At 42.6% G+C, this 14,781-nt stretch overlaps 1 long non-coding RNA gene across 1 annotated transcript; it reads left to right on the top strand.

Moving 5' to 3' along the window:
- Positions 1-5,810: 5,810 nt before the first annotated feature.
- LOC138769191 (uncharacterized) lies at positions 5,811-14,028 on the top strand. The gene is made up of 3 exons (XR_011359220.1): positions 5,811-5,949; positions 9,957-10,026; positions 13,920-14,028. It is a non-coding gene; the product is annotated as an uncharacterized lncRNA (long non-coding RNA).
- The last annotated feature ends 753 nt before the right edge of the window (positions 14,029-14,781 follow it).

Here is a 14,781-nt window from a genome sequence, read left to right as displayed (position 1 = left end):
CGGCTTACTACTCCTCCAGTACTTGTTGCATTCACACGTTTAGTGTTTTTCCCGGTCCGGGATTGTGGCCTGCTAGCTACCTCCGTGATCAGTGCAAAACAGTTTGTTTTGCATCTGATTTGTATCCGTTTTTTCTCACGGATCTGTTCTAAAGCATTTTAAATTACATTGATTACATCACATCCGTGTACATCCGAGAAAAACATGGATCTCATTGATTTCTATGGGGAATCTGTTCCGTTCCGAGTTATGACATGTCCTATTTTGAAACGGAACGGATCATGGATCAGTGAGTGAAATCATGGAACGTCAGAATAGCCCAATAGAAAGCAATGGGCTGTAGAATTGTCCCTGCACACGGACAACTTCCCAGAACGTGTAAATGCAGCCTTAAGCTATGTTCACACTGCGTATGAATCCGTACGCAGGTCTTACACTGCCGTGCATGTGCAGCTGAAACTACGGCCGTGGGTAAAATAGACATGCTGCCCGATGTGTATGAACCCCGAACATACGCCCGTAGTACAGTTATGCTTCCCTAGCTTGTTTCGAAGCGATCTGAGGCAGGTCATTTACTTGGAAATCTTCACCCAGCCCAATAAAACTCACAGAACCTTTTGGATCGAAAAATCAAGTTCAATTTGGCTGAAATAAGTACTCCGTATGGGACCGCATGGAAATCCACGGCCGTGAGTTGGAACATTTCCGTCCTCAAACAATGGTCTTGTTCATTTTTCACGGCGCCGTATACGATCCGGCCGTAAGCTCATACGTAGTGTGCACTGTGCGGGCGTATATCGTATACTTTCAAGCGAACGCATCAACCTCAAAACTACGTGCGTATATTCGCGGTTCGCACTACGGACGGATTCATACGCAGTGTGAACATAGCCCCAGAGAAGAGGAATCTAAAAATATTTAGTTTGAATTTGTTCTTTTTTCCTTCCCGTCTGGATTGTAAGGATAATTATATACATGCACAGTAAGTGTATATATATATATATATATATATATATATATATATATATATATATATATATATCGATCTGAAGGCCCTATTACACTCAGCGATAATCGATAATCTGCCCAGTCAGGTCTATTCTGCATATTATCGCTTTGTGTAATAAAGACAGCGATCAGCTAAAGAAGTGATCATTGACTTTTAACAAGTTGAAAAATCATTCGCCATCGACTGCACATCACTAGGTGGAATAGTGATATGCAGCCAACAGTGTAAAAAATGATAAACTTTATACATACCTGACCACACTCTCTGGTGTTCTTCTAGCTTCTGCCCACTCACCACAGTCTCTGAAGTGACAGGCTGCTCAGTCAATCATTGGGTGTGGCACTGTCCTGTCTTGGCCAGTGATTGGCTGAGCAACTTAAACTGTAGCTGTCAATATAAAAAAAACTTTTGACATGACACACAAGAGTTCTATGGTAAGAATTAGGCTATGTTCACACACCATAAATTAAATAAGTATAATACAGCCAAAATTCAGAGGTAAAAATACAGCTGTATTTTCAATATAATAATGCACTCCAATGGGAGTTTGCGGGGCAGTGCACACTTTATAGAATTACAGCTGTAATTAATTACAACCGCCCAAATAATGGACCTAGATTTATGACCTGCTTTTATTAAGTACAGCCTTTTTTTGTTTTGCATCTGTTTACGCACTTTTACTTTCACTCAGAATTAAAGGGCAACTCTTGTGATTGTTTTTTCCCGTTCAAATCAACTGGTGTCAGAAAGTGCCGGAGATTTGTAATTTACTTCTATTAAATAAAATCTCAAGTCTTCCAGTAATTATCAGCTACTGTATGTCCTACTTGTCTATATCTATGTCTATGACATACAGTAGCTGATAAGTACTGGAAGGCTTGAGATTTTATTTAATAGAAGTAAATTACAAATCTCTGGCACTTTCTGATACCAATTGATTTGAAAGAAAAAAAATTTCACTGGAGTTGCCCTTTAAGGTAGTAGTCAACTTTTATTTTCCTGTGTGTGAACCTATCCTTAAAAGAGGCTTCCAGGTTAAATGTATTGATACCCTATGCTGAAGATAAGTGATTAATAGAACATCGGTGGCGTGCCAACACTGTCATGATGGCACCAGGAAGCAGTGATCGGAGGTGACCCAGCGGTCATCAGGACTGCCGTACTCGAGAATCACGTAAATGAGTAATACTTTAACATCTGAATGGAAACAAAGATGCGTCTGGTTCCAGTGCCGGGTCCCGGATCGCAGCGCCCCGTACCCCCGTCCGCTTCCGGGTCTGAGCTGCCACACTAGACCAGGAAGTGGCGGCGGGACGGGGGTACGGGGCGCCGCGATCCGGGACCCGACACTAGAACCGGGGAGATAAGTGACCTCCGCCGTCCATAACCACCCCCTCCCTGGCCAGATTTGAAAAATACGGCCGCGCCGGAGTACCCCTTTAAGAGATCAATAAGGGATTTTTATATTCTGGGTGGGGTTACTTCTTATGCTCGTGATGTTTTTATCACCGCAATAAATTCTCTATACTATACTATACCTATTTATTATAATGGCTGCACGACAGTATAGAACAAGAATGAGGGAAACAAAACACAGTCATTCCTTACAATCATGTTCTGTTCTCTGTTTCTCCAAGGAACTATAGGGAGTTTGATGCTTCTCCTGGAAGAGAAAAATAAAATTACATTCTATGCACATGGAGCACATGCCAAGCCAAGACGACTTCTTCTCGTACGCCTGTGACACATGAAACTACTGTTGGGGTATGTGCATAGAGCCGAGAATAGTGATTGATCCCGGGCTGCTCCATGTGACCTGCTGTCTTCATATCTTACATTCCACTTGTAACACAATAAGAGGAACTGCTTGTGTGACTATTTGGCTGAATAATGGCTCCTAGGCTTGGGTGGGGTCACACTAGAGGCATTTACTCCTCAGAAAGATGATATCATGTTGTGGCTGAGAAAAAAAAAATGAAAGAGTTGATATATGTAAATGTGACTGACATCAAGGGAGTATAAGGCTATGTTCACACTCAGAATTTTGAAATAAAAAAGATCTATTTGGTCACACTAAATTGCATTGACTTCTATGGAAAATATCTGTCAAACTGTCTAAACAAAATCCAGCCATTTCCGACATGTTTCTGGACATTTATGGTGTGCAAATCACATATAAGCATTTGCTGTAGCTGCCATAAGGAAAAATAATAAAAATAAAAAGATCAAAAACAAAAGATATCTGAAAATGTATTTTGCTACTAAAATGGGCCATTTTTTGGGTCTCTAAATATCGAATGTGAACAAAACCTGTGGGGCTGTACTACTGTACATCCATCTGTTTATACTGAATACTGTGTTAAAGGGGTACTCAGAAGGGAAAAAAATGTTTCAAATCAACTAGTATCAGAAAATTATATAAATTCCTCTAAGTTACTTATATAATTTACTTCTATTTAAAAAATCTCAAGCCATCCAGTACTTATCAGCTGCTGTATGTCCTGCAGAAAGGGGTGTATTCTTTTCAGTCTGACACAGTGCTCTCTGCTGCCACCTCTGTCCAGAGCAGAAGAGGTTTTCTCTGGGGATTTGCTGCTGCTCTGGACAGTTCTTGTCACGGACAGAGGTGGCAGCAGGGAGCACTGTGTCAGATTGAAAAGAATACACCACTTCCTGCAGGACATACAGCAGCTGAACTGGAATGCCACCATGTGGTATCTACTCCTATTGTTTCCTAGTGTCGATTAGAACTACAAAGTGGTTTACACTACAACACAGATTAGAAGTCTGTGACATAAAAAAAAAACATATAATTTGTTTGACAGGGGATCCATGTGGATTCCATGTAAGGTACAATGGATGCAGAGTAGTCCTATTCTGTATTCTGGCCCATATCTGTAGCATATAAGTCACAAATCCTTGGAAGATAACCAAGCCCATGCCTTCGATTTCTGCCATGGATTCCATAAACATACCCTAATGCATGGGTACAAGCCCTCCTAAATATAATTAATTTTAATATAAAGGGAATTTGTCAACTGCAGTTCAGGTTCCAAACTGCTGACACTGTTATATAGTTATCAAACATAACTTTTGATATGTTGCTGCCCATGTTGAGACTAACAATTAATTCCATACTTGTTATTATCTATTCAGTCTCCTTCCCCCAGTTCTCAGCTGCTGCTTTCTGCTGAAACCGCAAAAATCTGTGTGTAAGCCTTTCTCTCTGTCTCCCCCCCCCCTCCTCCCTTCTGAGACACCTGATGTAAACAAGTCCCTGGCTGACTTTATCTGCAACATTGTAGCTTTTTGTTATGCTCTGAAGGTTAACCACAATGAGTTCAAGTTCAGAAACTTGACCTTTCAGCATTATGAAGAAGCTACAGTGTTTGAGATAAATCCAATCAGGGACTTGTTTACATCAGCTGTCTCAGAAGGGAGGGGGAGGAGGGGGAGACATAGAGAAAGGCTTACACACAGATTTTTGTGTCTTCAGCAGAAAGCAGCAGCTCAGAACTGGGGAAGGAGACTAAATAGATAATAACAAGTATGGAAGGAATTGTTAGTATTACCATGAGCAGCAACATATGAAAAGTTATGTTTGAATGGAATACCCCTTTAAGGCAAAGAGAAACAAGGTTCAAAAGGAATGGAAACTATGAAGGAAGGACTTATACTTCTACTCCGTACTGGATCCACTTCTGTGGCAGTTTTCCCAAAAGAGCTGCAATGTGTGACAGCAGCCTCAGGGCTGCATCCAACTTCTTCAGCCTCCGGTAATCAAATGCAGAACATCCGGGTTGAGACAGACCTGAGCCTGCCCGATGGTGTGTTTACACGGAACGATTAGCGTTAGAATTTTCGCAGTAACGATTGCATTTGTGTAAACACAGCGAACGATCAAGTGAGAAATCGTTCATTTTGATCTTTTAACATGATCTCATATCGTTGTTGGTCGTTCGATAAAAATTCGTGTAAACAGTCTTTCACCGATTCACCCTATGTGTGAGATGGGTGTAAGCGATCTTAAAAACGATCGCAATAACGATTTTTCTAATGAATTTTCTAACGATTTTTCTAATGATTTATTCATCTAAACGCTGATCGTTATAAAAACCAAATCGTTGCTTCGAAATCGTTAAACGATCAATTGGGCGACTTATCACTTTGTGTAAACGGACCATGAGATTTGCTCATCTCTATTGAAAAGCCATCACTTGGACATACCAGCTGTATTATTATATATTGTATATATTCCTGATCGCAGACTTTTATTTTTTAGGACACAGTTTACAAAACAAAAAACAAAAAAATACATTTGGGAAATGAATGAAACATTGTCACTTTTCTGCCATTATGGCATCATATACTGCAGACACGCTGCATTTTTATAATGTGAATGCAGCCTAATCCGTCTCTAGTAACATAATATTGGAGACGGGTCCCAGTAGAGGGGCGGTCCATCCCTGCTTTCTTCTCACTCCTGGTATACTGTATTCACAGTAGTTACAGCCGCACAGATACTCAGCACAGCACGCCCTCCACACCAGGTAAAGTGCTCCACTCTTCTGCTGGGATTGTCCTGCTGCCTGCACTTATTCCTCAGGGTGGGGACAAGAAACACACCGTGCAGACACATCATGCCTGACATTCTGGTTGTCTTTCTCCTATACTTCTCCTCTCACACAAACACATGCAACAATGAAAGAGCGCAAGGGTTTAGGACAGGGACGTACTCCTAAGAAGGTGCGCTGCATGATGGGAAGTGTGGGAAGGGAAGTAGTGCAAGCCTGTCTAGAGCTGGCAAGCCAAGCAGACATTGTCCACGCCCCCAGTAAGAGAGACAGAGAGAACTGCAGAAAGAGCTCCGAGATGATCAGGCAGCTGGGACCATGAGAAAGAAACCTATAGCAACAGAAAAACAAGTTGGAATAGCATGGGTAACATGTATTTTATAAGAATATCATCTTGTTTTTTCTGAATTTTACCTAATGATAAGAATGTTTTAAGCCCTTCCTAGAGAATGTACGGGAACTACCCAGAAACGCCCAGGAACGCCCCCCAAATGCCCACTTTTAGGTAGGGAGTATTAAAACCACACCTCCCCTGTAGTCCGGCAAAATCAGGACTATAGGCAAGTAGGTATAGTGGGTGAAAAGCAGTGGGCACCGTATAGGCAACGTAGTTACAGACCTGCGCCCGTACAGGTCCCATACACATGGCTCTGATGTCTGTATGAGGGGAAATAATAGGATATCAAATATTTGTCCTTTAGTCTGTTTGCTAAGCAGGAGATGCAAACAGGGCAATTATCATTAGTGTATCTAATCCTTATGGGATACATTGTCCCATGTGAGGAGGAAGAGCAGAAGAGGAGGATGAGCTGCTTTACCCTAGAACAAGGTCAGAAGGGGACACACAGCATGAGTGTATGAGTGTATATATGAATAACTCTAATGCTACGTTTACACGGAACGATTATCGGGCAAATTTTTGCGATAACGGTCGAATTTCAATGATAATCGTACGTGTAAACGCGGCGAACGATCGATAAATCGTTCATTTTGATCTTTTGATCATTTTGATCTTAAATCGTCGTTCGTAAAAAATTCGCCGATCGTTCCGTGTAAACAGTCATCGCGCGATAGTCCGGCCGCCCGCAGCACCGCCCGGCCCCCCGCTCGCAGCCCCGCCCCCCGCTCATCCGCAGCCCCCTGCGCCGGCTCCATCGATCTGATCGCCACCCCCGCCGCCGCCGCTCCAATCACCCCCGCCGCCGTTCTGATCGCCACCCCCGCTGCTCCGAAAACAGTTACTGTCTTGCAAAAACAGTGCCTCCCCAGTCCCTAGGTTGTGTGCGGTATTGCAGTTCAGCTCCATATACTTAAATGGAATTGAGCTTAAAAACCATACCTAAACTGAGGGCTGGAGCTCCAGGGGGGGGGACAGGGAGGCTAACAGCATTCCGCGGCGAAATCGTCCGCTAGTTTTGCTACGTGTAAACGACTCCTTAGAGAAACGTATCTGCTCCCCCACACACACACACAACCTCCAGCCCTCAGTTTAGGTATGGTTTTTAAGCTCAATTCCATTTAAGTATATGGAGCTGAACTGCAATACCGCACACAACCTAGGGACTGGGGAGGCGCTGTTTTTGCAAGAAAGTAACAGTGTTTTTTATAATCCTGGATAATCCCTTCAAATTCACACTGACCACGTTGTCTGAACTGCAGGCGTCATGCTATAGAGCAGGATTTGCTAAGTAGGTTTTGTGTGAAAAGATTTAGGGGGAGATTTATTAAACTGGTGTAAAGTAGAATTGTCTTAGTTGCCCCTAGCAACCAATCAGATTCCACCTTTCATTCCTCACAGACTCTTTGGAAAATGAAAGGTGGAATCTGATTGGTTGCTAGGGGCAACTGAGCCAGTTTTACTTTACACCATGTTTGATAAATCTCCCCCTTAGTATTTTTTTCATTTGCATCCCAGCCTTTTCTTTATGATATCTATGGACATAATTATCAATCACTAATAAGACTGTCCAATGAACTCCAAGGCAAAAAAAGAAGTCCAGTTATATCATTAAATGACCTCTGTATGTAGAGTCATTTAGGAAGGGCTGTCAATCACTAGTAGGACCGCCCACTGGACTCCAGAGCATAAAAAGAGTATAATATAAAAAAAAGGGATGTAAATGAATAAAATATAGGTAATAATCTCTTCCCACAAGCCTATATATCAGTCTGCTCAACTCCTCCTGCCCTATAACATCATGTCCGCTGATAGGACTGCATACTTAATATGACATATGACTGTGCTGCCATATTGTCACCTTTCCTCCTTTTTTTTTTTTTTTGCTAAATTGCTTTGTTCCTTGTTGAACATGCATATATCTGTAAAATTAAACACGGACACGAAACTTTACTAAATCTCATGATTTAATAATATAAAGAAAACCTGTTATGTACCTGTAGGGGATGTGATGCAGATTTCACAGATATGTTTTTTCGTTGCGCTATTTTGCAGTTATTGATAGACATGAGCTCGGCTCAAGCATGCTCAAGTCCCTCTAAACACTGTGTAATGCTGTCATGGTCCCATGGCATCATGATTCAGTCAAGTGACTAGGGTCACGTTGCAACCCCACCAGAAATCCATTTTGTATGGTTGCAGTCACAGCCACTTGTGCGAAACAACAAGACCGCATTCACTTACATGAGTCAAGTCGCAGTGTCACACAAACAAAGTAGAACAACATGGTGGCTTGGTTGTACAATTTGAAATCGCCATGGAGCACCAGCCTAATGCTACGTTTACACAAAGCGATAATTCGCCCAATCGAACGATTAACGATTTTGAAGCAACGTTTTTTTTATAACGATCAGCGTTTATATGGAACGATATATCGTACAGAAAATTTTTTTGCGATCGCTTAAGCCTATCTCACACATAGGTTAAATCGGTGAACGACTGTTTACACGGAACGATCGGGGAATTTTTTGCGAACGACGATTTAAGAACATGTTAAAAGATCAAAACGAACGATTTATCGATCGTTCGCCGCGTTTACACGTACGATTATCGTTCGAATTTGATCGTTAAAATTCGCCCGATAATCGTTCCGTGTAAACGTAGCATTAGGGTTCATTTACACAGAAAGATTATCTGACAGATTATCTGCGAATGATTTGAAGCCAAAGCCAGAAACAGACTGTAAACGAAGATCTGGTCATAAATGAAAGCCTGAGATTTCTCCTCTTTTCAAAACCATTCCTGGCTTTGGCTTCAAATCTTTGGCAGATAATCTTTCTGTGTAAATGGACCATTAGGCCTTATTCACATGCCGGAAGTGTAGATCCCCAATTGCATCACTGATGCGGATCGCTTTAAGTCTACGCAGAATCTGTGATTTGCAGGCCACGTCCATAGTGTGATCCGTACATACAAGCCGCATTATGGATGTATGAATGAGGTCTTAGGCTAAGTCCAGACTGTATCAAGGCCTATAATGCAGTTGCCACTCAGCGCCGGCAAAAGGAGCTAAATGGAACCCCACGGACCCTATTTACTTTATTGGGGTCTATTTGGTTTTTGGTTCCTGTCCGTCATCTTAGTGAAGTCTAGCAGAACAAAAAAAAAAAGAAACACTGCATACAGCATTAATTATCCCCTTCCCCAGCAATTTCCCAATGTCTACTAAATTCACCTTTTATTTTTGATGTACGTTTCACTGGCACATTTGTAATATATTCAGTTAAAATATATACATTACTCAAAAAATATACAATGTATACAAAAACATGGGGGAGACTTATCAAACATGGTGTAAAGTGAAACTGGCTCAGTTGCCCCTAGCAACCAATCAGATTCCACCTTTTATTCCTCACAGACTCTTTGGAAAATGAAAGGAGGAATCTGATTGGTTGCTAGGGGCACCTGAGCCGGTTTCACTTTACACCATGCTTGATAATTCTCCCCCATGTACTTTATTTTGCTTGATATAAAGAATGTGGCTATGTTTTTGTACACAGGAAAAAAAAATGAAAGTGAAACAAACAAAAAAAAAATGCAGTGTGAACCCAGTCTTATGCTGCTTTTAAACGGGACGATAATCGTTTGAAAGTTCGCTATAACGATCGGATTTGACCGATCATCGTCCCGTGTAAACAGAGCGAACGATGAACGACAAATCGTTGGCCGTGATCTTTAAACATGTTGATAAATTATCGCTTGTCGTTCAGCGATCTTTCGTTGATCTTTTCGTATAAACGGGTTTTAAATAGGATCATAAATATCCTTAGTGAAAGCCCACAACATATCCCAGGTATCCCACCCCTGGACAGGTGCCATTGTAGGGATGTAATCAGTGTAATTCCTGTCACCTGTCAGAGGTTTTAATGTTATGGCAGATCAGTGTATCTCTAGCTGTGAACTTTACTGATTTTAGTTACAGGAAGGAAGAGCACTGCGAGGGACTTCCTGGCGCACGTCTCACTTCTCCGACAGCTTTCCACCAGGTAAGTGTTTTGGGGGATGCTACATAAAGAAACACACTAAGTATCCACATTGTATATGATGTAGATTGCTGAATGACTGTACCGTGTAATAAACTGCTATACACAGCACTTTCCTCTATGGCTTTGTAATATCAGTGCTGCCTTGGAAGTTTGGGGTGAAAACACACAATCAGGTCATCTTCATGTCAGTTCCTATAGTAAGTAATGGAAGAAGTTTCACTGCAGTCCGCACGGTGTGTTTCACTCTCCTAGATTGCAGAGAGGTCTCATGACTTATTCATAGCGATCTTAATATTTATTTTACAAATGACTCATCTTACCATTCAGATCCTATTCATGTGTTGTTCTCCGACCTAGACCCCTGGTTCTTTTTGGCTGATGAACAGAATGTGAGAACTATAGTGGAAACTTATTGATGCCTGCAAAACAGAACAGGAAAACCTTTGCAAATGCAGTAACCATTTGCTGCCTGTGTTTGCCGGCCATAATGGCGGTATTTCTAGGAAGAAAAGCAGATTGTACCCCCCCCCCCCCCCCCCCCCCCTCCTACAGATCAGCTTTTTTCACAGCCGTTGGGTCCATAAAATCAGTGACTGGTGTTTGATGCATAAGTAGTGTGGTGGATGTGGACAACATGGTCGCCCAATAGACCTTAACTTTACCAAACGTTATTAGGGATTAAACCAAAATACCTTTTATTGTGATGGAGTAATACATGCACTTTAGGGGAGTAGAGTATTACCGTAATGCTGATATTATCAGTACAGTACAGCTGTGTGCCTGCTGGCCGCAACGTTACTGACCTCAGCCTTAAGGCCCTATTCCAAGGAACGATTATCGGCCGTTACGGCCGATATTCGTCCCGTGGAATAGAAGGCAACGGCATCGTTCATGTCGGCCGATCGTTGCAGTCATTTGTTTTTCAACATGTTGAAAAACCAACGACAGATACAGCCGTGTTCTGCATGTAACATGGAGGTGGAATGCCTTTAAAGGACTTCTCCCCCCGCCCGGGCAGCATCTGTGATAAGATGCTGGGAGCGGGGGAACTGTACAGATATATCTGTGATAAGCGCTGTGTGGCAGATTCATTACAGCGCAGCGCTTATCACAGATGCTGCCTGGGCGGGGGAAGAGTCCGTTACAGGCATTCCACGTCCGTGTTCCGTACGGAACGTGTGAATGCAGCCTTACTGAAGTGAATGGGTGCTGAGTTGCAGTAACCCAGAAGGTCATTAGTATGAGCACAATTTCAGCAGGCTCAACATTTGATTACCGATGGCTGAAATAGTGGATGCCGCACTATGGAGTCCAGGAAAACATGGATCCGGCCTATGGCTATGTTCCCACTAAGTCATAATATGGTTGGAAAGTGGTCTTCTCGTTGAATAGACAGTCACTAATAATGATCATGATTAGCGGGCATCTATGTTACCAGACAGCCGCTTTCCCTGATTTTTTTCCCTGCAGTGGGAATATAGCCATAGACTACATCCAACAGCATGCCAATCACATATTGTTGGACTATCCAGAAGACCAGGAAGATCGCTTTAGGGTCCATTCACACACACAGGATGTACAGCAGATTTGATGTGTGTACTGTTTTATCGTTTAGTTACATTGACCTCTGCAGCAGATCCTGTACGTGTGAATGGACGCTAAAAGTGGGACTGTCAATTAAAAATAGCTTTTGACATGTCAAACTTTGATCAGCCTGCTCTTAATGCTGAGAGCCCTACCAATCACTAGAAATAGCCGAGAGAAGCGTGCGACCATGCACTTCACTCCCTGACTAGCTGCTTGATCCAATTGTAGGAACTGTGCTCCATAGACCATCTTCTGCAATAAGAAGATGAGATGTGATGAGAGGTAAGCCAAAAAGTAGAGTATAGATATTTGTCAGAGCGATCTACCTACCAATAGTTTAAGCCGCAAATATGGGGTTGGGGGGGGCGTCCGGACACCTAAGTGTCCATCCCACCACTTCAAGTTTCTGCCAATACATTGGGCCCAAACACCAAAGACTGCCAGGATATAAAGCATGTATTGATGCGGACTATATTATAAGCACAGGACTTGTTCAGAGGAGGGAGGGACAATAGGAATACTCTGCCAACAATATGATTTCAGTGAGCGATGACAAAGCCTCTCTTGTGCCTCTGCCGGGTTACAGTTCATATAATAACTACGCAGCATGTGGATAGAATGAAGTTTATCATACGCAGTGCAAATCCTGACTAACATGGGTTATGACTGTAATTTTAACCTGTATAGAGCTTGTATAACATGGATGACTATAGTCCATTAAAACTACTTATAATTGTAATCCATCATGAATCCAAATAATTATAATCTAATGGAATTTATAAACTTTGTAATCCAGTAGGAGCAGAGAGGTTTACGGGATAGAATGTATAAAAATTGTAATCCCTAAGACTAAACGTGGATAGTTGTAATCAGATAGGGTCTGTGACAAAGTGTAAAGCCCCTATTACACCGGCTGATCAGAGGGAGCAAGCGAGCATCGGCCTGTCAGGTGAGCTAGCTTGCTCCTCATTCCCCACGGGCTATTACACGCACCGACAGAGAGGGGCTAAATGTGGGTGGGCCGGAGGGAACCCATAGGGGATAGCGGCAGTCTGCTGCCACCCCTCCTATTACACAGAGTGATGGCAGCAGATCGTTGCTATCCTAGTCGTTAGTCTTTCAACATGTTGAAAGACAACGATCAGCCAGCGTCGTACATGTCAGCTGATCATTGCCTTTTATTACATGAAGCGATTATCCTCGGTAATGGCCGAAAATTGACCAAATTTGGCCAATAATTGCTACGTGTAATAATCCACCAGGAACATGAGTAATTGTAATCCACCAGTGACTGTACCATCCCCCCCCCCCTTTCCTGTGCGCTGGCTCCTCCAACCCTTGCCCCCTACTTCTTTGTTATAACTCTTGTACTCTCCAGTGTACATCACCATGCTCTATTATTTTGCTTCTTCTTTCCCCCAACAACATTGGACATCTGCATTGACAGTGCCTCTCTCTGACCACTCTGATGGCTGGTGTGGCACCATCTTTGTAAAGGGGTATTCTAGCTAATGACATTTATCCCCTATATACAGGAAAACAGGTAAGTGTATGAAGACAGATGGTCAGACCAGAATCTCGAGTCCTGAAGCTCCTGGTGGAATGATGAAGGTGAAGAGGAGCAGTCACCATTCCTTGTCTCTGCCAGAGATAGTTTAGCACTGTACTCAGTTATCCAGCCCCAATAATCACTAAAGTGGCAATGTGCACTGTGCATACAGGAAATGGGTTATTGGCATACCCCTTTAAGTTGGTTGGCCTGCCAAGTCATCTATTGTGGTCTTGCAACTGCAGGTGTCAAAGGGAGAGAAAGATTGGTCAAGTTGGATTACAAGCATCTGATCATTTTGTTCTTGTGGCTTTCTTCCTTTACATGCATGCTCAGCTTGGTCCACGTGGGCATGAGAAGTCAAAAAGTTATGTTACTATGATAGTCAGTTAAAAAGAGTTTTATTTTCGGTAAGAAAATAAGTGTTGCAGATGGGATCCGGGCCTGTGAGATGACAGACCTATGACACAGCAAATCAGCAGGACTGTCATTTAGTTTCTCTTACGAAGAGCAATAAAACTTTGAGGAGTGGCATGGTACGTGCCGAGTATTTGCAGCTCTGGCCAAGGTGAATATGCATGTCATGAGAATCAGAGCTGCTTACTTTCAATGATAGTGCAGCCAATGGTTATTCCATGTCTGGGAGAGTAGAGAATAGACTGAGCACCCTTCTTGACATCTTGTTTATAGTATATTGGTTGTATGTATTTTAATTGTGTCTTTTTTTTTTTTTTTCTCTCTCTCTCTTGGGTGAAAGAATTCTGCCAACTCATGAAGGAAGCTACAGCTGATGTCGCCACTCCAACGGTACCGTGTTCACTTTGACCATCTGGGACATTTGGTGCGGACAGGATCTACATTTCATTAAAGGTGAATTCTCTAGTATTCCTGCTTCAATTATCCATGAATTTGTAGAAAATCTCTGCACTTCTTATTTATTACTTTGATTGACTTTTAACAAAAGTAAAAGTCTAGTCCACAGGTAGAAAAACTGCAGCCCTGCAGCTACAATACACACCATGCCTGGACAGCTAAAGCTTTGGCTTTGGAGGCATGATGAAAATTGTTGTTTTGCAACAGCTAGAGAGTCGCAAGTTTGTCACCGCGGTCTAGTATTTTGACTAAAGTTGGAACAGTCTGCCTCCTATAGGGTGGGTTAATCTTGGGGTCCTTTAAGACAGAGATTTCTCGGCCGTGGGGGCCGCAAACAAGTGCCGCTCAACTACATCGACGCTCGTTCGCTGAGCTTTTACACAGCATGGTTGGTTTTTCCCTTGTCATTACATTGACTTATAGGGCCACTTAATATTTTGGTTTTGGTGGTCTCCCGGCGTCCTTCCCGGAGGGATATCTGGCTAGTCCTGTGTTTTGAGACTCTTAAATGAGGCTTCAAGGACTCTCTTTTTTTTTCGTGTTCCCCAGGGGGCAATGCACCCAGGATTTCACTGCATTGAGCACCTTAACTAGCAGCCAGCAGTGTTATCTGTGTTATCTGGCTGGTCTCCCTGAGATCAGTGATCTGCTTCTCTTTACACAGCATGTCAAATCAAGCAGATATACTCAGCCGCGCAAAAACTGTGTTTACACAGGATGATGTGAGGCCCATAAAATATAAATTT

The sequence above is a fragment of the Dendropsophus ebraccatus genome, chromosome 12 (assembly GCF_027789765.1).
Source record: "Dendropsophus ebraccatus isolate aDenEbr1 chromosome 12, aDenEbr1.pat, whole genome shotgun sequence".
NCBI lineage: Eukaryota > Metazoa > Chordata > Amphibia > Anura > Hylidae > Dendropsophus > Dendropsophus ebraccatus.
This window is presented reverse-complemented; position numbering and strand designations above follow the sequence as displayed.